The 23,938-nt window shown below is 45.6% G+C and overlaps 1 long non-coding RNA gene across 1 annotated transcript; it reads left to right on the top strand.

Annotated features, from left to right (window-relative positions):
- Window positions 1–1,391: 1,391 nt before the first annotated feature.
- LOC129382351 (uncharacterized) lies at window positions 1,392–20,381 on the top strand. Its single transcript, XR_008610429.1, has 3 exons — window positions 1,392–1,591; window positions 1,670–2,029; window positions 20,233–20,381. It is a non-coding gene; the product is annotated as an uncharacterized lncRNA (long non-coding RNA).
- The last annotated feature ends 3,557 nt before the right edge of the window (window positions 20,382–23,938 follow it).

Here is a 23,938-nt window from a genome sequence, read left to right as displayed (position 1 = left end):
GGCTAGACGAAGAAACAACTCATGCGTTACTCTGCTTCGCCTTCAAGAGTGGAACGCGACAGCGTTCCCGTCGACCCGCCAAGGGTTGTAAGACAATGGGCTACTGCGCAGCGACTACGCGCCCCGCATTGGACGCGGTGAGCGTCGAGCAACGCAGCGTTCGGCGCGGCAACGAAGCTCGTTTCTAAGGCAACACCGCATTCACTAGAGGCGCTTTTGTACCGCTTTGAAGCATCGTACTCGTGGCTCAGTGGTAGCGCATCCGTCTCACTCTCCGGAGACCCTGGTTCGATTCCCACCCAGCCCATCTCGCAAGAGTTGAGCCAAAGCCACCTAGAAACAAGCGCAGCTGCTTATATACCGCCGCGACACCGCGAGCGACGGCGCGAGTTGGAGCCCCGTTTCTCCTCTGTCGTGACGTCACGGTGTCACGTGGTATTGAAGGCGACACCGCCGCGCCTGAGGAGCTGGGTTGAGCTCTCGTAATATGCTTCGCATAAAATAAACAGCAATAATGTCCAATTGAATGCCGCCGAGTGGTCCTTCGAGTTATAAACCCCTCCCCGTCAAGCGAGTGCGTTGGGACGCTTGGCCTCACCGAGGCGCAGTTAGAACGCAAACGAGAGCTGGAGCAGCCAAGGAACGCGCAAAAAAAAGATGGCAGTGTCTTGCCAGGATATACGTAGCGAAAGATAAGGCGTAGCATGGTTAGCTTTGGTTGATCTTGATTGCAAGTCCAGGTTAGTCTGGTTGTCTAGCTATGTTGCGGCGTTTAGCCAGTCGATCGGCGCGCTGTTCGTCTGTTTCCTGGGCGATTCGTTTCCTCTTCATCTCGTTCCGATGTCGATTCCAGGCCTTCTCCTGCTTATCAGAATTGTCGCCGTCCATACTGCCGCCTCAACTGTGGCTGCTGCGGCGCACGCGACTTCTCCTTTCCAATCCTCCGACATGCTTTCAGGCATGCGACGTAGCTGGCGAAGCGAGCGGAGGCAAGCGCAACAACGAGGAACGCGATGTGACGAGGAACGCGGTGTGACGTCATCTGCCTCCTCGGAGCAAAGCCACGGCGAAATCGCAAGTGCGCGGCCAGTAAAGCTTTCGCTTTAAAAAAAACTTCAACGAAGGGACTATAATCTTTTCCCATTCTTAAGTCTCTCTGCCTCATTGGATGTATGCCTCAGCGTGCAGACATAGAATATCTGTAAAAGAATATTTTGTTCATTATTTGTGCTAGTGCCAGAGACACATAACACTGTGTCATGCAGCCTTTGAAACATAAGAATATTACTCAGAATCACCTCCCTTTAACGTTACAATGGGTACAAAACAGATGCGCACCACAAGCACGAAAAAAAGAAAACTTCGGTTTCTTTGCCTTTGTAGGCGCATATATGTACTCACGGACAACTTTCTGTGGCAAGGAAGGGAAAACTGCGAGGGCGAAGCGTCTGCACATATGTTACCGCGCGAAGTAGTCCGCCAGCGCTCAAAAGTACTTTTGGTTGCTCGGACCAGACGCTGAATCGACGCAGCTTCCACGTGCGACGGTTTCGCATTTGCCCAGACGCGGAAGACAAAAGCTGCAAACTAAGTAAGCCTTTACATTCAGTGCCGTGTTTTATCTTATTTAACCGCTGCTAATAAGGTGTTTATATTTTCTCTTCCCCAGCTTAAACTAACGTGGATGAAAACACGGGGCTCTCTTCAGAAGCGCTCTCACTTGTGCGCGCTTTGCCTCCGTAGCTTTCCCTTTATAGCCACAGGAGCTTGTCAGCGAGTATAGTTGTGAACGTGTGAGAAATACGTGCAAAGATACGCATAAACGACTGTGAAGAATGAAGTCTTTTAGGTTCAACTTCTTGGTAGTGTTTGTCACAACTTCTCTCATTTTTTCTATGATGCAAGGGGACGACCGATCGTCTGCTTTAGCTGTCCTACATGACGTAAAAATCGAAGAAAGAATGCCGGGAACACAGCGTGCATCGGTAATAGTTACAACACGTGGAAAACGAGGAAGACGGTATGACCGGTACGTAATCCTTTCAAAGCCATGATTCATAAAAAACAATATTCTTAATTTGTCTGGTATTTTTTTCCATGGAGAGTATATTAATAAATTTGCCTGCACGCATTGGCTCACTAGCGTGAAATTCAATGCAACAATAAGTTACGGATATCCATGGATGGAAAAAGTCGAAGGGGCCAAATTCGCAACGTAATAAGGCGATATCGCTCGTTTTCTGTTATAATTTTCAGCCCGATAAGACAAAAGGGCTGTAGAGACTTCTGAATGTTTCACAGTGACCTGTGGTGAGCGCTAGTATCACATGTTTTCATTTGCAATCTTTGACTATAAAAAAAGTTCAAGAGTCATTCCACTCTGAAGGTGGATGACCAGCGAAGCTGCTTAACGCTCGACGCAGAGGTGATACAAAATATTGAACAAAGGTGCGAACATATTTATTGTACTAATCTACGGTCATCGTGACGATATAGGTACCCACACGAATTCCCTAATCACCTCGGTTGTTAAATGTGTCCGTCGCGCAACAAAATGAATGGCCCATACCCCTTTAAGCAATGGCTCATACCCCCGCAAACGCGGCCTCCCATTACGACGACGGCCGTTATCGAACCACAGCCTGTGACAGACGTTGGAGGTAGAGCCGAAATGAAGATCGAGGAAGTCTCTGGAAATGCGCGTTGCTCATCCACGTTGACCCCTTGACGCTGAAGGGGCTTCGCGCCATTCCTTGACTCACAGTGTTTCATCGGTTCTTGCTAGTCGCTTACGTGCCGTCTCGTGGGTACGCTCATCCAGCGAAGCGTTAACGTCCGCACGCCGTCTTCCACAAACACGCTCTCCTCGCTGCTCCCTCGCTCGCTTTTCATACGCGCGCAGTTCTTCTGCAGTCCTGACTCGGGGCCTAGCCATTGCACCGGCGTAATGAAACTGAGATCAGTTACGATCAGTCGTTCACTTATTGAACCGTGACGTCAGCCGCACTCTAAAAAACCACTAGTGATGATGGTTTTTGCACAACGGAGCCAGCTGAGGAAGAAGACGAACGCGAGAGCCCTGGTACGAGCGCGTCCGTGGGGTTGCACCGAGGGGCGCCATCGAAGACGACGATGGCGCTCGAGCCATTGCTGATAATAATTTCTGCTCGCAGACGCTCGAAACCCTGGATCTGAGTCACATACACCTTCACTGTGAAATCGCCTGAAAATTGTAGGAAGCTGTTTGATGGTTCGCAAACTGGTGCGGTAACCAGGACGCGATCCTCCTCAAGAATCTCTCACTTGATGTCGATGCACGTATGGTCCGTCTCACCAACTCCCAGCAGTAGAGTGGAAGGTACACACAGCGCCGTGGTGGCGGTCGCTGTGGGAGTTATGTAGTTCTGCCAGTGGACGCAGCGTACGGTAGCCGCGATTTGTTTTGGTGTAACTAAATTGTGCAGATATTGTTGAAGCACATATTAAATTGTAAATAACTGCTTCTAATATATAATACAGAACCGTCAAAGTAATTCTATACATGTTGGCCAATAACATAATGCCCAGTGAAGATGACCCATATTTCATTTATTTAAGATTGCCGGTCAATGTTTTGCCACAAAACTGCAAAGGCCGTCACAAAGCATTACCTTTTAGAATCGCATCACATAACTCACCTAGATATACAACACGCGACTTCGTCTGGCGCCTCCACTTCTGAGTAGTAGGTTGCTCTTGGATTCACTCCATGACATGCCATTCAGCGCATCTCCATGGAGCTAAGCCGAGCCACACACACAGCGATTAAATTGGTAGCTATAGCTTTATGAATGATGTTGGAGGTACTTTCAGCACTGATCTATTATGTGACAATACTTTCACACTAGTTTGCATCAGGAAGCAAGAATTCTGTAAGTGGACAGAGGAGGTGGAGCCCGCGAACGAGCTGCAGTCTCCTGGACACTGGTGCAGGAGGCTGTACAATTTTACCTCATGGTTTTCGGACAGTTGGGCATTCCTTTTTAGGCGGCAGCATTACACGAAGCAACAAAAACATTTCGTTCATGTTTAGCTAGCGCTATGTAAAATTAATGCTTTCGGTACAAGTTCCTGATTTGCTCATACCAGCATGGACAGCTCAAATCGACAGCTAAACCACCATCGAGAGGGTGCCGGTAAGACCTTTTACGCGCTTGATGTAACTCTTAAAATGAATAAGAATTGCTACCGTGTTTCCCTGAAACTCGTAATTATTCCGGTCAGAATAAACTAGACCATACACACGTTAGAGAAAAAATAACCGATTACTATCACAATTAATCCATTCGAAAATGTAATTAGTACAGTTATAATTAGTGTCCCACAAAAGCAAGTGAGGAATTTCTCAATAGCAATCAATTACTTCTACGTCACTTTCATGTGAACTTACTTTAACATTGTATAAATTAGGTAAACACAACGAGCTGGCTTGACGTCTAAACAATTTCGTTCATCACTATCACTCGTTATTCTTGTGAACACATCAGCAGCGACAATAAAAACTTGTTCAAGCAGAAAAATAGGGAGGGAAGAACAAGGATTTTAGTCAGTTCGCTTGATTGGTGCGTTGGATGGTAGGGAGGGATTTCAACGTATACGGATCTTGCGCAAAATATTTTTGTTACTAAGGAGCTGGATCCTCTATGAAGAGCAGCGCTTTATTGTTGCTGGCACTTAGGAGAGACTGTCCCGGTGGAGGCAATGGAAAGCTGAAAAATTAGCTTCTATGTGGTTTCCTGGCAATAACGTGCTAAGCTTTGCTATCAACACGTAGCCGCAACTGTTCAATTCATAAGAGACCATCTGATGGAGCGTTAAAGGAACTGACAACTAGCCAGAATGTGTTGGGAGCCGTTGATGGAAATGAAATGACCACGATTCATAGTGATAGAATCCAGCTCACTGGTCGCGATTTAAGTAGGAAATATAATTTTAAATTCGCAACGAGAGTCAGAAAAACCCGTAAGTGGCGAGGCCTGGCGGTGCAATCTTGATACTACGAGTGTAGTCAAGAGATAACTGTACATAAGTCGAATGTCACTATGTACAGTATGATTATTGCTGAAAATTTCAGTTAGTGTATTATTAGACACTTACGCTTTATTCTATGCGTATTACGAAGCAAACAATGTCCACGCTAACGAGCGGCGCTCGCATAATCCAACATGCTTGGCGGCGCACATGCTGTTGTACGCGCGCGGGTATAGCACGGATCTGCAAGTACCCGGAGTTTTATGACCTCCCTGTGATGCCATCGATGAGTTGTGCCGTAAATGGGTGCGTGTTTGCCTTCGTGTCGGTGCCTCTGTCACACTGTACCAACACCGACCTGTCCGCCGACTGTCGGCAGATTGGCGGCGGCGGTACAGTGTGACAGAGGCGCCGACACGAAGGAAGGAACGCCGTCGCCGACAGTCGGCAGACCGAAATCGGTTTCGGGCCGGCCTAGTGTGAGTGAGCAGTTACCAATCAGCATTCTCTAGGTGTGCTGCCTGTGGCGGGGACGGTGGTCTATCCTGCAAGTCGGATAAGTCGCTTCCGCTGCCGCTTTCGTCCATTGAAGCATGACGTTCGCGTCCTACTTCGTAAGAATTTAAATTCTGAGAACGCATGCGAGCTAAAATCCTTCCTTCCAGCTCGCTAAGGTCTTCGTGAGACGAAATCGGAAATTAGAAGCGCACGCTTGGCTACGGCAACACGAACCGAGTATCAAGTGGTAAAGCGTCGTTTCGTTTTCGATGCGCTTGGTTTCCTTTGGCTAGTCAAATGCCAAAGCAATTAGACAGGAAACAGCAAAAACACGTAGCTATTATCGCAGAAACACTTTAACACTTTGGAAACCATGAATCGTAGGGACACCGACTTCATAAACAAAACAATACTGTCTCATACCAAGGCGGCACTTGTCGTCTGCCTCCCACTAATGCCGGTATATGATCGCTACCGCGCTCACCTATTCAGCATGCTTCCAGTGAACGACTTAATCTTCCCTGCAGATCAAAAAATTCTCATACAAAATGTTCCACGGCGTTTTCCGCGTTACTACTTCATCATTAGACACGCTGGCCGGTAAGCTTTCCACTGCACTAAAGAAAGGGGGGGTACCATGAAAATTGGTTGTCAGACCCTTTAAAAGGAGGAAACAAATACTGAGCCTCTTTCTTTGCCTGCCTAAACATGCGCATTGGTGACGCTTCTCAGTGGCTTGATCTGAGGCATTCTACTGCAGTTCGATCGCGCCACATTCCAGTTCTGAAACCTGCGTCGCTTATTACAACTTGTGTCGTGAATAAAGTAGCTGGTCACATAATTCGTTATTGGTAAAGCTAATCAAATTACACTATGCGCTACCACTTAAACAAATTATTTGTTAAACTAAAATGTATTTGATTAGAAGTTTTTATTCAGAAGCAAATATTTGCGTGCGACTTGTTACGTAGAAGTTTGCTTTAGACTCTGCACTTCCCGCCAACATGTAGGAATGCTCATGTATTTAAATTTTATATTGAATAATTATGCACTAAGCACGTTCTGCAGGACCATAATAAAGTTTCCCAGTCCAGTATAATTACAAATTAGACTAAAGGAAGAACTACTAGGGAATGTAGCATTGAATGCTTAAAAAGAGAGAGAGAAATACAAAGGAGAGAAAAGCAGGGAGGTTAAGCAGAGTTCAAGTTTACGATTTGCTACCCTGCGCGAGGGAAAGGGGAAGTCGAGACGGAAAGAAGAGCGGGGACAAAAAGAAAGGCGTGAAAAGGGAAAGGGGTGGGGATGGGATGGGATCATAAGGTCACTTCCACGTAAAAACGTCAGCAAAGTCTTGACCGACCTTCGGTGCGACGACAGTTCATGTCGGCATTCCAAGATTGTCCTGAAGGTGGCCTGTCGTCAAGGCGTGCCAAGACGGCCACTCGTGACTGACTGTGCGCGCTGTTTTGAGGAAAGTGGCACAGTACGTGTTCTATAGTCTCCTCGCCACCGCAGTGAGTGCAATCCGCGCTCTCGTCCATATCGAATCGGAAGGCGAAAGATCTTGTGAAAGCGACATCAAGCCGCAGTCGGTAAAGCACTGCTGTCTCGAGTTGAGAGAGTCCAGAGGGAGGTCGAAGTCAAAGGGACGGGTCCAGTCGGTGCAGACGTGCGTGCTTCAAGCTTGGTGTTCCATAAAAATCATATGGCTTCATTTGCAAGCACATGAATTTTCATTGCTGCGTCTGTTCTTGAGAATGGAATGGAGTCTTGCAAGCCCTCCTCATGTGCAGATCGTGCTGCTGCATTGGAATGTCCATTGCGCAGTATGCCAGTGGCCTAGAATGTACTGTAACGTGATGTCATGACCTTCATTGACGAGGTGGTGAAGCAGCAGTCTGATTTCTAGAATTAGTTGTTCGTGGTGTCCTCGGTGTAAGACAGAAACCAAACAATGAAGAGCAAGCAGCCTTGGAGTCACTGAACACACTCCATGTCTTGGGTAGTTCATCAGAAATTACGCGAAGTGCACAGCGAATAGCATCCATCTCCGTGGCAGTCGATGTAGTCTGGTGAGATAGTCGAATCTTTGGGGTAGAGGTTTTATAATTCTCAGTTATAAACGAAGTTAAATGTGGAGTTTATGTGCAACCCGTTTCGTAAAACCAAACCTATTTACCTTGTTACACTCATGCATGTAATGCCGTGCTCAAGGGATGTACAGTCAACGGAGCAGCATGTAAATTATGACCAGCTTCTTTCAGTCAATCGGTGCACTTTGACAATAAGAGTAATAAGACGATAGAAGCGCGCGTAATTATACGCAGGTAGATCGCTGTGTCTGTTGGAGGAGAGAAGTAGGGCATCATACTGCCGCACATTAGTTCCATGAATGCCAATTTGTTCTGCGTAGTTCTAATAGAGCACCGGAGATCAGACACACAAGATGATGTGCAAACTGATATATTTGCCCATAGAAGGCAAGGCACATGCCCGCAAAGAACAAACAAATGAAAAAAACGACACAAAAGCATTTAAAATCAGTGCCACTTGCTTGGTCGGTATTTTTAGCAGTGAAGTTTGTGTTTCAGGCAGCGTCATAGACGGATACAGGCGCCAGACACAGTGGACAATATTGTTGGGCCCGCAGTTGTATCTCACATCCTTATGTTAACTTCGCGCGCCGACGGTGCAGCCGGGTCAAACAATGTCGTATAATCGCATCTAGCACAATGCTCCGAAGTTTTCCCTGGTGACAGCTATTGATCAGAACGATTGTTTCCTTCGTGTAAGCGTTCACGCACACATCGGCCAGTTTCGCCGCATGTACGAAATACCAAAGAAAAAAAAGATCTTGTAGACAAGGCACGTTACACCGTTCATAAGTTCACGTGCTTGGTTTGTATTTCCCAATTTCCCTTCCACTTGTGCAGGAGCCCAGCTGCTATTGACTATCTTACACGCGCTACCAATTTTATGCAGCTGCAGAGACTGTGCGAACCGAGTGATGCAATTTTTTTTATCGATGCGAAAGTTCATATATGCAAGGAACACCAGCTATCAATTTGCCGCGGACTTCTTTCTTGCCGATTTTTTTTTTCGTTCATAGTTCTTCTGCTGTATAAATTAAAATGCTCGCCCCGGTACTTACTGTCATTCAGGCATACCACCTGCAATTGGTTATTTGCAATATGATGGCATGATTTCAGGATGGCATGCACCAGAAAATGTGAAACAGTACTCTGTTTCAAAATCTTCGAGTGACAAGAATTACAAGGCAGAAGTGCATTTGAGCTTTAAGTCATGTATATTCAACAAGTATGCTTTAGACTGAACGTTAGTTCTTCGCGTCAAGGTATTGATGCCGAATTCCCAAGGATCTCTTTCCGAAAGTGCTTTTTACTGATGGGTGCGTGCCTTCGCTACTCATATGCTCCGCATCAGGTTTGCCTGGAATTTCGTCTCACGAACGAAAGCTGTGTAAAAGGTTTTTGCGAACTCGGGCCCTGGAGAAGACTGTAGGAGGCCAGTTCAAAGGTGATTTATAGAGCTGCATGACTATATTTAAAAACGTCTAAGACATCTTTTTCAGAGTTCATGTAGTCTTTAAAAGGGGAGCGAACAAGATAGTATTCAACGTAACCGGAAACAATTTAACACACCAAAAGAAGGCAGATGTGTTGCCACCATTGCGTTCAACGAGAGCCAGAAACTAGTTACACAGACCACTTGCGAACATGTAACATATGCATACTTTCTATCGACCATATTTGCGTTCATCATGCAACATATACTATGAAATCACACATGAAAGTAAAATGTCTGGTTTTGGAACCTAACATATCAAGCTTATTGGTGTACTGCTCCGTACTTCGTTAGGCATGTCCTGCTGCGGAACTGTGTAAAACCCGAATAACATATTGGTTTGTCTCATTAGAAACACAAGAGTCCTATGCTACCTAAAAGCATGACATTTTTATTAAAGAACTGGAAATATATTAAGCTGAAGTTATGTGTAGTGGGCACTCACACAATCGTTGGTATGTAATCCCAGCAGTCACTGTTCTCTGGTGGCGCAATTACTCGGAACAGCCCCTGTTTTCATTACTATATCTCTGCAGAGGCTTGAAAGTGTTATCTCTTGCACTCTAACAGAGTACCAGCCTTACGAAGTTCTGCATGTTACTCAGGAAATGTTGCATATGATGTCTAGACACAAAAGGCATCTCTGGACATCGGTACATCGCAGCTGGAAGAAATTCAAGAAGGCCAATGAGAATGAGATTTTCTAGGGTAGATGGGAGCACTCACTTGAGGAACGCCACGCGAACTGAAGTGTCGTGTGGTCTGGCCATCTTCCGTGCACACAAAAAACTTCACAAATTGATACTCAGCAGTTGCCGCAATTTCAACGATATCAATGTATGTGAGGTTTTCAGGCCACGTTGGGTGAGTGCTCCGATTGGGGAACGGCCTGGCAAGTGCGGTGACGTGGGGCTGAGTCATATTCGGTATATACGGAGGCAGCGCGGTAAACAACCTGTAATTGCTTAATGCAAGAATTCAATAAAAAAAAGGAAATATTCAATAACGAGAGGAAACAAATGATCTTCTATATTTATTTTCATGATCATTTAAAGGCTACTTTTATTTATTTTATTTTATTTAGTACATACTGCAGACCCTTTTCAGGGTCCAAGCAGGACAGGCATATGTTCTTAAAACTCAAAAGATACAGAACACAATGAAAAGAAATACACATAAAAATGAGGAGACAAATATTGCAAACTATTAAGATGTCATAACATGGTTCCAATCGGATATTGTCCGCGGAAAAAAGGAATATTTAAAACAGTCAGTTTTCGCAAAATACGGTGTCAATGAGTGAATGTGATGATGTCGGGTATGACGTGTGGTTAGAGGGGATATGTACTGTGAAGGATCCAAAGCAAACTTATGGTTAAGTAAAGAATGAAGAAACTCAAGGCGATGCTTTCCTCTTCGCGTTTCAAGTGTTTCAATATTGTTAGCCGCCATGAGGTCAGTGGGGGAGTCGGTGATTTTAAATTTGGAATAGATAAACCTAACAGCTTTTCTTTGAACCCTTTCTAATTTATCTATGTTAAGTTTAGTGAATGGGTCCCAAACAACCGAAGCATACTCGAGCTTTGGCCTGATGTAAGTGTTATACGTTAGAAGTTTTACGTGAGAAGGTGAATTTCTTAGTTTATGCCTCAGAAAACACAGCTTTTTAAATGCAGAGGAGCATATGTTATCTATATGTGAGTTCCAGGAAAGACGGCTTGTGATTGTTACACCTAGATATTTGTAGCTGAAACTAAAGCTACTCCGGGAAAGTGCTAAGCGTAAAAAGCTCAAGGATGCTCAAAGAGCTCAAAAGATAACTTTGCTCCAGGATAATCTTCACATGGGGCCGGGAAACCTTTGTGTGGGGCGAGATTAGCAATAAACGCGTGAAAAAAACAAAAACAAAGGGTCGCAAACAGGAAACCAACGTACGAAATCTTAAGCATTACAGGGATGCCCGGTGAACATAAACGCACGTAGCTAACGCCATAGAACAGATTCATTCTTTCAGTTCAACATGATCCACCTACCACAATCATTACCGAGACGTGGCATTGCGATGAGACAAATGAAGATCTTATCCCTGCTAAGTGCAACTTATACCGTAAACTCAATGCTTCATGAAGAGGGGGTGGGGTGTTGCTGGACTTATTGAAACTACGTTATTGGGTGATATTATTGATACTGAGAGCTTATGTGTGAAACTCTTATATTGGAGTCCTCAGTTTACCTTGTAGGCATTATGTAGACTGCTTTATGTAGCTCCGTATTACTTGAGAAAATGACAACCTCATATGGCGGAATACTTCAAATCCAAAAATAATCGGTAGTGATTTTAACTTACCCGATGTTCACTGAGACGGCCTACAAGCCTTTGAAAGTTGAAACAGTCAGGGTAAGATTGTTTCTAACATTATGCTTGCACACAACCTAATCCAAGTTGTTCGTGAGCCAGCCTGAGAACAGGGAGCATGTAAATCGGTTTAAGTTTTATTTTTTCAAACGAGAAGGGTCTTTCTTGTTCTACTATTTCTCTACAGCAGGCACTGTCCGACCATCATCTCGTTAGTGTTTCCGTGTCACTTAGCTCTCACAGTAAGCAAGCAAAATTATTCTGTTTAATTCAGGATTGTTCACGTGCTGATGACGCAAGCATTGATAGATGCCTAATTGATTTCAATGACAATCATTTCGATGTTCTTTGATTTCAGTTTCAATATATGTGGCTTCGTTGTATAAATTCCTTAGTGCACAATAAACTGAAAACATTTCATAAGTAAACTTTTCTGATTGACGCGTAACCTCATTCAAACGAGGCGCAAGCTTAAGCGATTCAGAATGCGGCATGCGCTGTCACCTTCATTGGCTGCCCTGCGCGAGCAGACTAGTAGCGCACGCTCTACGAGCAGCAAAAGACAGTAATTTCAAATGGCATTGCCAAACTTCATCCAAAGTGACCCAACAATATGCTGGACCTTCATACGTGGGCAAAACAAACCTGTTACACAGCTTAAATTTCATGATCACATTGTTTCGAACTCACGAGAAATTGCACAAAATTTTTAATTTTTAATAATGTGCTCTCACTAGATATCACGTGCCCATCCACGGCTTCTACTTTAATATATATGACGTACACGTATAACTGTTTATCGTTTTCTCGGGTACTGCATTTCCACCACAGACGACTTGAAGTTATCACTCAGCGCGAAACCCGCCCGTATGATCCGAACTTACTGGAATGTTATCGGCGGTTCTGTCCGTTGTCTGTTGTTACCAAACCTTGTGTAATCTGATTCTTTGCGCTACGCGAATTGTGTAGTAACTTTTCGGAAGACGTACATGCACCAGTGATGGAACCTTCGATGATTCAATTATAAAAGGCGACGCGCTTGACTGGAATACGCGATTCCGACGATCGCCGACTATGTTCGCTGCTATCGCCGTGTTTTGAGTGTAATTTGCGTTTGTGGGCACAAGTTCATGCAATAAGAAGTTGTTATTCATATTTCTGCAGCTGTGTTCTCCCCCATAAATACTACGTGAAATCTGGTGGAGGTGCTTGTGCGTTCATGTACCGGACGCCCCCACAAAGCCGCGATCCAAGCCCGCAAGTGGAAGACTGTAGCAACTTCACCCGGAACTTCGAGCATGCCGTAGACTACAATACCTACCCCCGGATCAAGGACTTCTACCTGAGGCCATCAAGAATATCGTGGTCAAGTCAACAACCGCAATGGTAGCGCCAGCGCCTTCCGTCGTGCTGCATCAGCCGAGGGAGCTACCGACCTTCAGTGGCTCGTCGTTTGAAGACATGGAAAATTGACTCGAAGCATACCAAAGGTCATTGTCATTTCCTTTGGCACCGAAACATCCACACATCTAGTACAAGTAATCGAGGGCGACCAATCTCTCCTGATCGATCATGAAATTTGCCTCAAAAAAGGGATCACTCGACTACATGGAAAAAAGCGAAAGTGATGTTAACCAACTTCTGCTGCTGTTCAAGCAGGTCGCACTCCACGAGAAATTATGGAAACCAGCAATACGCTTGTCCCCTCGAATCCTGCCACAACAGCATCCGCGACCATAGTTCCAGAACCACTCTTCGACAGAAATCCAAGCTTCCCCATGAATAAGCAAGGACAACCCGAGTATTCTCCGACAATACAAAGGCTGCTCTTCCACGTCATTCAGGCTTCGCCAAACATCAGTTCAAACCAGCTGTTATTAACCAAAGAATCCGCTCGAACACTCCGCCAGAGTCCTTGCCGAGTGTCAACGCGAGAACGAAAGCTCTAAGGCAACAAGTCGACGACACGCTGCCTGACGACATCATCCAGCCGTCGAAAGGCACGTGGGTGTCTCCTGTGGTCTTAGTGTAGAAGGATGGAACTCTAAGCTTATGCGTTCTTCATCGCAGCAGGAACGCAGTAGCGAAGAAGGGCATATACCGCCTCCCACGGACAGACGACGCATTAGACCGACTCTGCAATGCTGAGTATTTTTTGTCGATGGAACTCAAGGCAGGTTATTGGCGAATTCAAGTCGACGACAGGGATGGAGAGAAGACCGAGCTTGTCACGTCAGACGGCTTCTTCGAGTTCAAAGTGATGCCATTCGGACTTTCCGCTGCGCCTGCAACGTTCCAGCGTGTGATGAACACATTCTTGGCAGGACTGAAATGGCAGAGTTGTCTCGTCGATATTGACGACACTGTAGCCTTTGCCACGATTTTGAAGATCACCTGAGGCGGCTTCAGCCAGTATTAGAAACGATCCTGTCATCTGAACTCACCCTGAAGCACGAGAAGTTCCGTTTCGTTTACGAAGACCTTCTGTTCCTAGGCCACCTCATCTACAAGCCTGGAGGCAGTCCCGACTCGCAGAACACGGCTGCATCGCTAAGCTCCGCCGGCCCATCGACAGAAAGGGCCTGCGCAGAAACAAGTTCCGAGATTATAAAAAAGCTACCTATCAAGCCATCAACTGAAAATTGTGCATAATTCTACACACTTTCCTACCACTTCATCTGCAACGCTCCGTCGAAACTAACTGGTCTATTTTCAAAAATAAAATTGGTGAGCTAATCACCAAACACGTGCCCCTTCGATGCGCCTATGCTAACAATAAAGCACCATGGTACAGCACACATCTGAATCGGTTATCGAACAAGAAAAAACGTTTATTCCGTACAGCGAAACATTCCTGAAAACAGACACATTGGCTAGCATATAAAAACGCAGCAGTTTCATATCTTAGGGCTGTAAGGACAGCCAAATTTTTATTCCTCAATTGTACACTTCCAAATTTATTGAAGACTAATCGAAAGCGCTTCTGGGAAACCATACGAGGAAATAGCCATAAAACTGGAATATCATTGCTGACAAGTTCTGGGGACCCATTGCCTGACCTATCGTGTTCTACTGCGCTTAACAATTTCTTCACTCAGTCATTCTCATCACCTCAGATCCCTGATCCGATGCCTGAGATAAATTCAACTACGACTTCATAGATCCCATCGTTTTCGGCTCAACCGGTATCAAATCCACAATACAGAAATTAAAACCTAAGGCATCATGTGGGGTAGACGAAATTATTACTAAACTCTTACTAAACACAGTGGAATATACTAGAATGTATTTACTCGCAATCTTACAACTCTGGCACCTTACCGTATGATTGTAAAATTGGCAAAGTAATCCCCATTCACAAAACTAGACCAACCCATGTTCCACAGAACTATAGACCTATTTCACTTACATTTGTACAATGTAAAGTTATGGATCATATAATATACACGCACCTAGTTAATTTTCTTGAAAATAGCAACTTCTTCACAGATATGCAGCATGGATTCCGTAAAAACTTCTCCTGTGACACTTAGCTTATCCTCTTCACTAATGGCCTACATGCCAATATAGATTCTGGTTTTTTAACGGACTGTATATTTCTTGACTTTTCTAAAGCGTTTGACAAAGTGAACCATGCATTGCTTCTTCATAAATTAAACGTTCTAAGCATAGACGCTTCCATAATTGATTGGATTCGCGCGTTTCTGACATCAAGTGTTCAATTTGTAACCATTAATGACGCTAACTCACCTTTAGCCCTAGTTCACTCCGGCGTCCCGCAAGGGTCCGAGCTCGGTCCTTTATTATTCCTAATTTATATTAATGACTTGCCCACTCACGTTTCCTCGAACATCTGTCTATTTGCGGATGACTGCGTCTTGTATCGCAAAATAACTAATTCCTCAGATATTCTAGCAATTCAGCAGGATCTGGATAGCATAAATGAGAGATGTCGTATGTGGCGCATGTAATGAAGCATTAAAATGCGTAAGGCTATGAGGATCTCTCGTACTAACGTGATCTGCCCCACCTATACGCTAAATAACATCTCACTAGAATGTGTAACGTCATATCGATACTTGGGGGTTCACATTGCCAGCAATCTATCCTCGAAAATTCATTTGATCACATAACCTCTAAGGCCACTCGTACACTGGGATACTTTCGTCGGAAACTTTCTCTAGCACCATCATCGCTAAAACTCTTATTGTACACAACTTACATTCCTCCACAGCTCGAGTACGCATCAGTATGGGACCCTGGTCATGACACCCTCATACAGTCTCTAGAAGCAATACAGAATCGCTCAGCCCGTTTTATCCTCACCAGCTACCAAAGAACTGCGAGTGTCACTAACATGAAAGCTCTCCTACACCTCCCGCTGTTACCAGCTCGCAGAAAACTATCTCGCCTATGTCATTTCCATAAAATCTATTACCACAACGCATAATTACGTTGTATCTTTGTTGAACCGCCACCACACATTTCATCTCGCATTGACCACCGCCAAAAGGTAAACATTCCGCGCTGCTACACCGTCGGCTTTTCATATTCATTTCTTCCCCAAACGAGCAAAGATTGGAATAACTTACCCGCATTACTTACAAGCATAACTGACACCAATAACTTTAAAACCACACTTCAAAGTTTCATGTTATAAATTAATGTTGCGTTTGGTTGTTCTGCATATTAACTGCTCTTATGCCATAACTATAAGTTATGGCTTGTATTTTTATATGGTATGTTCTCTTTTTTTTCTTTCCTTTCTTTTTTGGTTACGCCATGTATTTTTGCCGCGCTTTCCAAGTTTCTATTTACCATTCTTATTATTTTGTGCACCATGTTTTGCGATGTTTTTGCCATGCTGTTGCCTTCTTTCCATATTTTTTCTTGTTCTTTCTATTAATTATTGACTTCGACGTATTTAGCTTTGACGCTTTCTTCGAAAGTTTTTTGCTCCGTTGTGCTTATAATTTTTTTTTCTATAATCAACTTTAGTGTTATTTGCCTCTGTATTTACCTTGCCCTTCCCCTCTGCAATGTACAACCGTACCTTGAGGGTATAATAAGTAAATAAATAAATAAATAAAAAGCTGCCGATACTCCTTTACTTGATGTTTGATGCTGAAGTTGCGTGGCAATATAAGCCAACCAACCAACCAACCAGTCATTATCAGAAACCAGCCATTCAGTCTGGGTAAATGTTGTGGCATTCTAGATCTCCCTCGAAGCGGGCGACGATCATTTTCTTTTTCCTATGCAATACAGCCGGCCCACGCTATGAGCGTGGTATGATGCCAGTTGTTATGAATACTTACCGTATATACAGAAGCAGGACCAAGAGACTTGTCTTGCTCTGTCCGAGCAATGCTGTCCCGCATGGGTGCGTCATAGTTATCTAACAGTTGGCCCATTGCCTCCCGAGTTTTACATATATGATATTCCCCATCGTTGCCGTGCTAACGGATGCCTACAAAAAGCGAAAGCCGCGTAGAGCTTCTGCATGATAAAATTAATATATGTTTCCCAATGCCGGCACAATGGTATGTCACGGGGAACTGGAGAGCCTGAAATAGTTGCTTCTACGACTATTCTCGCATAAACGTATTCTGCCACATGAGTCTCTAGTCGCCCCAGAAAAAGCTCTAGTGCATTAAGTAGGAATCGCTGTTCAAGAAGCGAAACCAGATACCGCACGGCTTTCCTGATGTGGGCTTGCGATGTTTAGTGATTGACAAAGTTTGTTGACCGCTCAGATTTCAACTTTTCTTTCCGAAGCTATATTTTTTCTTTCAATCGTCTGGCTGTTGTAAAATCACGGATAGAAATTTTGTGCCGCTATCTTAGCTCCGACAACGGCTAAGCGTTGGAAATGTGCTTACTTATATACAATTCTGCATACGCAGAAAAACACGCGAGTGTCCGTGTGGAGTGTCGCATTGTAGACTTTGTTCATTCTAATCCAGTACATAAGGCACCTTGGCCGTCGTTCTCCCAGCTAGTTTCACAACCGTCATTTCCAGACGGGTCACTCGATGACATCATCGACGGATACAGAACCTGTAGTTCTTCCCGTGGTACTTCGTCTCGTTCACCAAGCAGAGGTCAAAGATGGACAGTATTCAGTGACTCGGAAGCAGCTTTGCCATGTTTACTATCAGTCCTAACTAACAACCAACACTTAGAACTCGTGTTAGAGAATAGAGAGTACATGTATACGTTAGCAGAGAAAGGTCACCACGTAAAATTCAGTGGCTACCAAGGGGGGTACTCTGTACGAGTCCACCTAGTGGACCCTTGGAGGATATCATCCCAAGTCACTGCATTCTCATACGTAGCGAGCACACCGATGACACTACTCAGCCATGTTTTGAAGACAGCGCACAAAACCCGCGTCGCTGCCGCGGTCATATGCCGCTAAAAACTCCGCGTGTTTGCACAAAACCGGATGTTTTCCCGTTATAACACCCATAGCTTTTCATAAAACGGATGCTGACACGCACATTCAATCCGTGTTCGTGTCCTATTGGGACTCTGTAGAGGATGCGCTACGCTTCTTTGCAGGCAATTGAAAGCAGTGCCGTTCAAAACATCTTGAGCATTCCGCAATAAAATGGCCAAGAATGTACTCTGTGTTGGCAGTGGGAGCGAGGAAACTCTTGACACATTCTACGTAACTGTCCTCTATACAGTTGTTAGAGGCAGTTCGCGGCTACGACAACAGGCGTTGAGGAGATGCCGTTGTCAGAATAGACAATTTTGAAATGCCGATCCTGTACCAAACGCAGAAGATGGCGACAAAGACTCTGCTGCAATTTTTTTTAAAACAGCACACTCTTGCACAGCCGATGTTAGCGTTATTTAGACTTCATGGTGTTGCATGTTAACCTGTGTTGGGATCTTGTCGAGTAATAGTGGCCAGCGGTAATTATGCAGTAGTGCTTTGGGTCTATTTATTTATTATCTGTTTGCCTGCCCTTCATCATTTTGCCGTGAAAGGTACCACATTAGGTATATTGTTCTAGTTTAACTCACGCACTTTCTACTTCCGCTCGTCCCTAGCTTTATTTGTACACAAAAGAATATTTGTTAATTACGAATAGTGCCTGCTAGAATTAAATGCGAGCCTAATAGCAAAGGTTACAAAATTTGCATTTATAGTTTTCAACCACAGCACATCTCTTCTAAGTGCCAACCTGCCTCTAAAAATTACTCTGTGGAAGATTTAGTTCCAAAGGGCACTAGCAAAATATATTTCTAGCGTATTTCGATGCTTGTGCAGCACCATGAAAGGGATCAGCTATCATGAAAGGGATGCTTCTGGGAGATTAACTACCGACTAGGGCTGGCACGGCAAACCTGGTTATTCAAGTGCAGTTAGTGTCACCCTTGTGAGGAGCGCGGGACGTCTGCGACGTCTAACGGTAGGCGCTGGGCCCGAAATTAGATACATCAGCCGCACGTGCCCTGACACTTATACCGAGCCTAGCAGCTACCATTAGGCATCGCTGGGTGCCTCTGAAGCGGACCAGGGGCGCCGTTCCCTTGCTCTACACAAGGGTGACACCGACTACACGTTTTCAACTTGAATGTGTACTGATTATAGGGCAAAATTTTTCTATTCTTAGTGCTGTGCGTGCGATTTTTGAAACTTTGTGTCCTGTATCATCCTCGCTCATTTTTCAAAATTGGACCGGCATACACTGTAGCGGAATTTGTGATTTCTTATAACCGCGTGTGAGCTTCTTTTTTTTTTGTTTGCATGTAAAATATAGTGTTATTTGTAGCTATGTTAACGACGGCGCACCGTTTTGCTGGTGACATGACTTCATTGTGATTTTCAAGGCTGCATGACCACCGCAGCTTTGGAATGCTGATGAGGTGCTCGAACATTCGGTTAAGCGTCTGCGCGTTTATGTTATATTTGGTGTTCAGTAAAATTTCATTTCAGCGTGCGCGCCCAATGTGTTCTCAGTGCATGTCTCCACCGGGTAGCTTGCTTTTTGGCGCCCCTTCTCGTCCTCAGTACACCTGCAACCATGTAGTTGATTTGTGCTCTCTTAGCATATTGCAGTACAGATATAAGCACATAGCGACGTTGTATATAACGTACGTCAACTCAGACGTCCCCACGTCTTCCCTAGTCACTGCCACACAATCATGCCCACTGACCCATCCTGTCTCTTCTTTTAGAACTTCGCGCTCCCTCAGATTTGCAAATTTCACAAAAAGCTCAAAAAACTAGTTCTCTCACAGCTCAACCTGGCCTGTGGCGCTGATATTACGCCCCTTCGTCAGCTGATTTCCAATGTTCCCCTTAGCAGAGGTTGCATTGCCGCCCGCTAGCTTATTTCATGCCTCCTATATAGTTTCTCGCATTACAGGACTTGTCCCTCAAATCCGGTTGTTGAGGAGAACAGGAGCATCGTGGTTATTTCATTTGTACCCTATCTGACGACAGCAGATAGCAAAGCGTTCATATGCTCGCAGCATAGCACCGACATGGCGCGACCAGATTCGCGTGAGCAGGCATGCACTCTGCCTTTAGGTGTGCACCTTCGCAGCCTAGATGCTGGCCCTCGCGAATTCGTCGGGAGAGGCTTCGAAATAATAAAAAAACAAAGAGCCGATCCAATGAACAAGACCATTTTAAGACAAATAGCGGCTGCTGGCAATTCAACGTCCATTTGAAAGCCCATATTTACACCTTGGAATGCTGAGCAATTGCATTGTTTAGAAATCGTGCTATACACAATTGAAAAACACAACTTTTATTGCAGGAAAAATGGACACAAGAAGAAGAAGCAATGCAGTTGAAGAATGTGAAGACAAGAAGCCTGGGTGTCTCAAGATTATCGCCAATGCCACATCGTGACTGCGTCTGCTGGAACGAATGTGGGAAATAAATATTGCCATAATTTCATGAAAATGTGCACTACTATTCTTATGGCACATAAATATGCAGCATTTCAATGCTTCACTGTAGACATTCAATGAATGAATCAGTCTATCAATGGAACTTTATTTTCAAGAACGAACATATTATTACGTGTGGAGAGGCACAGACGAAAGAGGCTATTTACAGGCTATTTACACTGGAGCCAGACAGCCAGGCTGACACTAGCTCGCGCCAAGGGTACAGATAAACTTCGTCGTTTTCGCGGCGGCTCGTCTCTTGAGCATCTCTCGATGATATCGTAATAATACCCCTCCGGCGGCAAAAGCGCCGTCACGCTGCTGTTAAATATCCAAAGTGCATGGAGAGTTGTAGGGCTTGAGTCGGGCGACGTGGACAATGTCACTGGTTGTCACAGCGGAGGACGTAGTGGGCGTGGCTAGAACGATTTCATAGGCGACATTGGTCACTTGGCGGAGCACTCGATATGGGCCTGTGTAACAGGAAAGCAGTTTTTCACAAAGGCCAACTTTGCGCGATGGTGACCAAAGCAACACGAGGGTGCAGGGCACAAAATGGACGTCACGGTGACGGAGGTCGTAGCGTTACTTCTGCTTGTCTTGAGACACTTGTAGACGAGCGCGCGCAAGCTGGCGAGCATGGTCAGCACGGGCGATTGCATCAGGAGCATAATCGCTTGTTGAAGCTGTGGTGGACGGAAGCACAGTGTCCAGTGGTAGCGTCGGTTCTCGGCCATACAAGAGGTAAAACGGGGAAAAGCCAGCAGTTTCGAGGCGGGAAGAGTTGTACGCAAAGGTAATGTAAGGTAGAGCCGGGTCCCAGTCAATGTGGTCGTCTGAAACGTATTTCGATAGCATGTCTGTAAGGGTGCGGTTCAAACGCTCAGTGAGGCCGTTCATTTGAAGGTGGTAGGAGGTGGTAAATTTATGCTGTATTGAGCAGGCACGCCTGATGTGGTCAATGACTTTGGCCAAAAACGTACGGCCACGGTCTGTTAGCAATTGACGCGGAGCACCATGCATCAAAATGATATCATGTAGGAGGAAGTCCGCAACATCAGTTGCGCAAATGGTCATAAGAGCGCGGGTTACAGCGTAGCGGGTCGCGTAGTCCACTGCGACAGCAACCCAATTGTTTCCTTATGTATATTCTGGAAATTGGCCGAGAAGGTCTAAGCCAACACGATGGAAGGGCTCGGCAGGGATGTCGAGTGGCTGCAAGTAACCAGCGGGGAGCTGGGAAGGCTTCTTGCATCGTTGGCAAAGTTCAGAAGCGGCAACGTAAAGTCTTACGGAACGGGCAAGGCCCGGCCAGGAAAAATGGCGACGTACACGATCATAGGCTCGAGATACGCCGAGGTGTCCTGCCGTTGGTGCGTCGTGAAGCTCTTGTAGAATGTTTGAGTGGAGGTGTTGAGGTACTACAAGTAGGAACTCAGAGCCGTCCGGATGAAGGTTACGACGGTACAAAGTATCGTCGCGGAGAACGAAGACGCGTAGAGTAGCATCAGCCGGAGAGTGTTCAAAACGGTCGATGAGTGCTCTGATGTAGGCGTCACGATGTTGCTCGTCGGCGAAATGAAGCAGCTGTGATGCAGAGAATACGCAAGCCGCACTGGGAATATTGGAGGAGTCAGGGTCGTCAACAGGGTAACGCGACAAGCTGTCAGCGTCTTGGTGCACGTGGCCAGACTTGTATAGCACGGAATATGAAAATACTTGTAGCCTCAAAGCCCATCGACAAAGCCGGCCTGCAGGATCTTTTAGCGATGAGAGCCATCAGAAAGCATGATGGTCAGTGACTACGGAAAAAGGGCGAGCGTAAGGCTAAGGGCAGAACGTCGCAACCGCCCAGAAAACAGCAAGGCATTCTCGTTCCGTAATGGAATAGTTGCGCTCCGATGGTGCTAGGAGGCGGCTCGCATACGCAATAACACAATCCTGGTCACGCTGACGCTGGGATAAGACGGCACCTATGCCATGTTGATCTATGCCATGACCGCTGGCATCTGTATGCAATTCTGTAGGGGCATCAGGGTCGAAGTGTGCAAGAATGGGTGGTGAGGTGAGAGGAGTGACGAGACGAGACAAAGCGCGGCTTCTGAAGTACCCCACGAGAATTGTACGCCTTTCTTCAAAATATTAGTGAGGGGTCTAGCAATTGTCGCAAAATCTTGAACAAAACGACGAAAGTACGAGCATAGCCCTACAAAACTACGAACGTCTGTCGCTGTCTTCGAAACCGGAAAGTCTCGGACAGTGCGAGTTTTGTCAGGATCAGGCTGTACTCCGGAGGCGTCAACGAGATGGTCCAGAAGAGTAGTTTGGCGGTGGCCAAAACGACATTTGGACGAGTTAAGTTGCCGCTGCGCCTTTTGAAATACATCGAGTATAGTTGTTAGACGCTCAATGTGAGTGTCGAACGTTGGCGAGAAGACGATGACGTCGTCAAGGTAGCAGAGACGTGCGGACCATTTAAAAGCTTGGACCAAGGAGTCCATCATACGCTCAAAGGAGGCAGGGGCGTTGCATAATCCAAACGGTATTACTTTAAATTGGTATAGGCCATCAGGGGCCCTATAACGTAAAACTATTCCAATATGTTTCTATTCCAATTTCGTGACGTCAAATTTGCGCAACCACCGACGCAAGCACCGGGCGGTCACCCGCAGGGTTGTCTGAACAGACCAATCAAACGCTCTCCTCGTTCATAGGAGGTCACATTTGTTTGCTTGAAAAACGAAAAACATTGCCTTCACTGAGTTGCTTGTCGTATCTAATTGGCTGACAAGAGGCGAGGAGAACGCTCAAGTGGAGATGGATTCACTGGGGCAGAGCCAGTGCACTGAAAATCGATAACCGGATGAAGAGGGTGGTGCCGGCGTCTGCGATTCGTCGGCTTTCTCTTACTTAGCTTGTGGTGGCTGGTCGAAAATTGCGGCGGCATGCAACGGAAGCTTAAGAATGACGCTAAAACTGACCCTCAGCAAAGAAGAGTTGGCAGAATGAGGTTGTAAACGTGCCGAAAGGGCTCGAAAACGTTACATGGCCACACAAGAAGTTTTATTATACGCAAATACACCCATGCTCTCCGGCAGGCGCGAGTAGCCAGCGTCTCAGCTATCGGCGGCAGCCATCTTTTATTCCTTTTGGAACGGGGCAGCCTGCGGCTATTCCGAAGAAAATTCAGTTTTGTTCGGCATAGTAATGCATCTTTATCGCGTACACGTCACTTTGACGCGGTGAGTTTGTGCGGTTTTGTGAAGTCGCGTGACAGGCAGGTGAAGTGGGTGCAGCCCGAAAACATTTTACGAATAGCCGAGGGCTAATGGCGAAAAGCAGTCGAATCAGAAATAACTGTTTTTCTTTTTTCTGTCAAATCATGCATAATCAGTGTGTACACATCATATCAGATGGGGAGGTATCGCGGTTTTCGTGGCGTCGCGTGGAAGACAGGTGAAGTGCGCGTGGGCGAAATAAGTTTTTGACCAATCGTGGAGGGCTGCTAGCAGAGTTGGAATAGAAAAGTTTGGAATAGTTTTACGTTATAGCGCCCGAGCTGTGATGAAC

The sequence above is a fragment of the Dermacentor andersoni genome, chromosome 6 (genome assembly GCF_023375885.2).
Source record: "Dermacentor andersoni chromosome 6, qqDerAnde1_hic_scaffold, whole genome shotgun sequence".
In the NCBI taxonomy this organism is placed as follows: domain Eukaryota; kingdom Metazoa; phylum Arthropoda; class Arachnida; order Ixodida; family Ixodidae; genus Dermacentor; species Dermacentor andersoni.
Note: the sequence above shows the minus strand (reverse complement) of the source record. Positions and strands in the feature narration are given on the sequence as shown.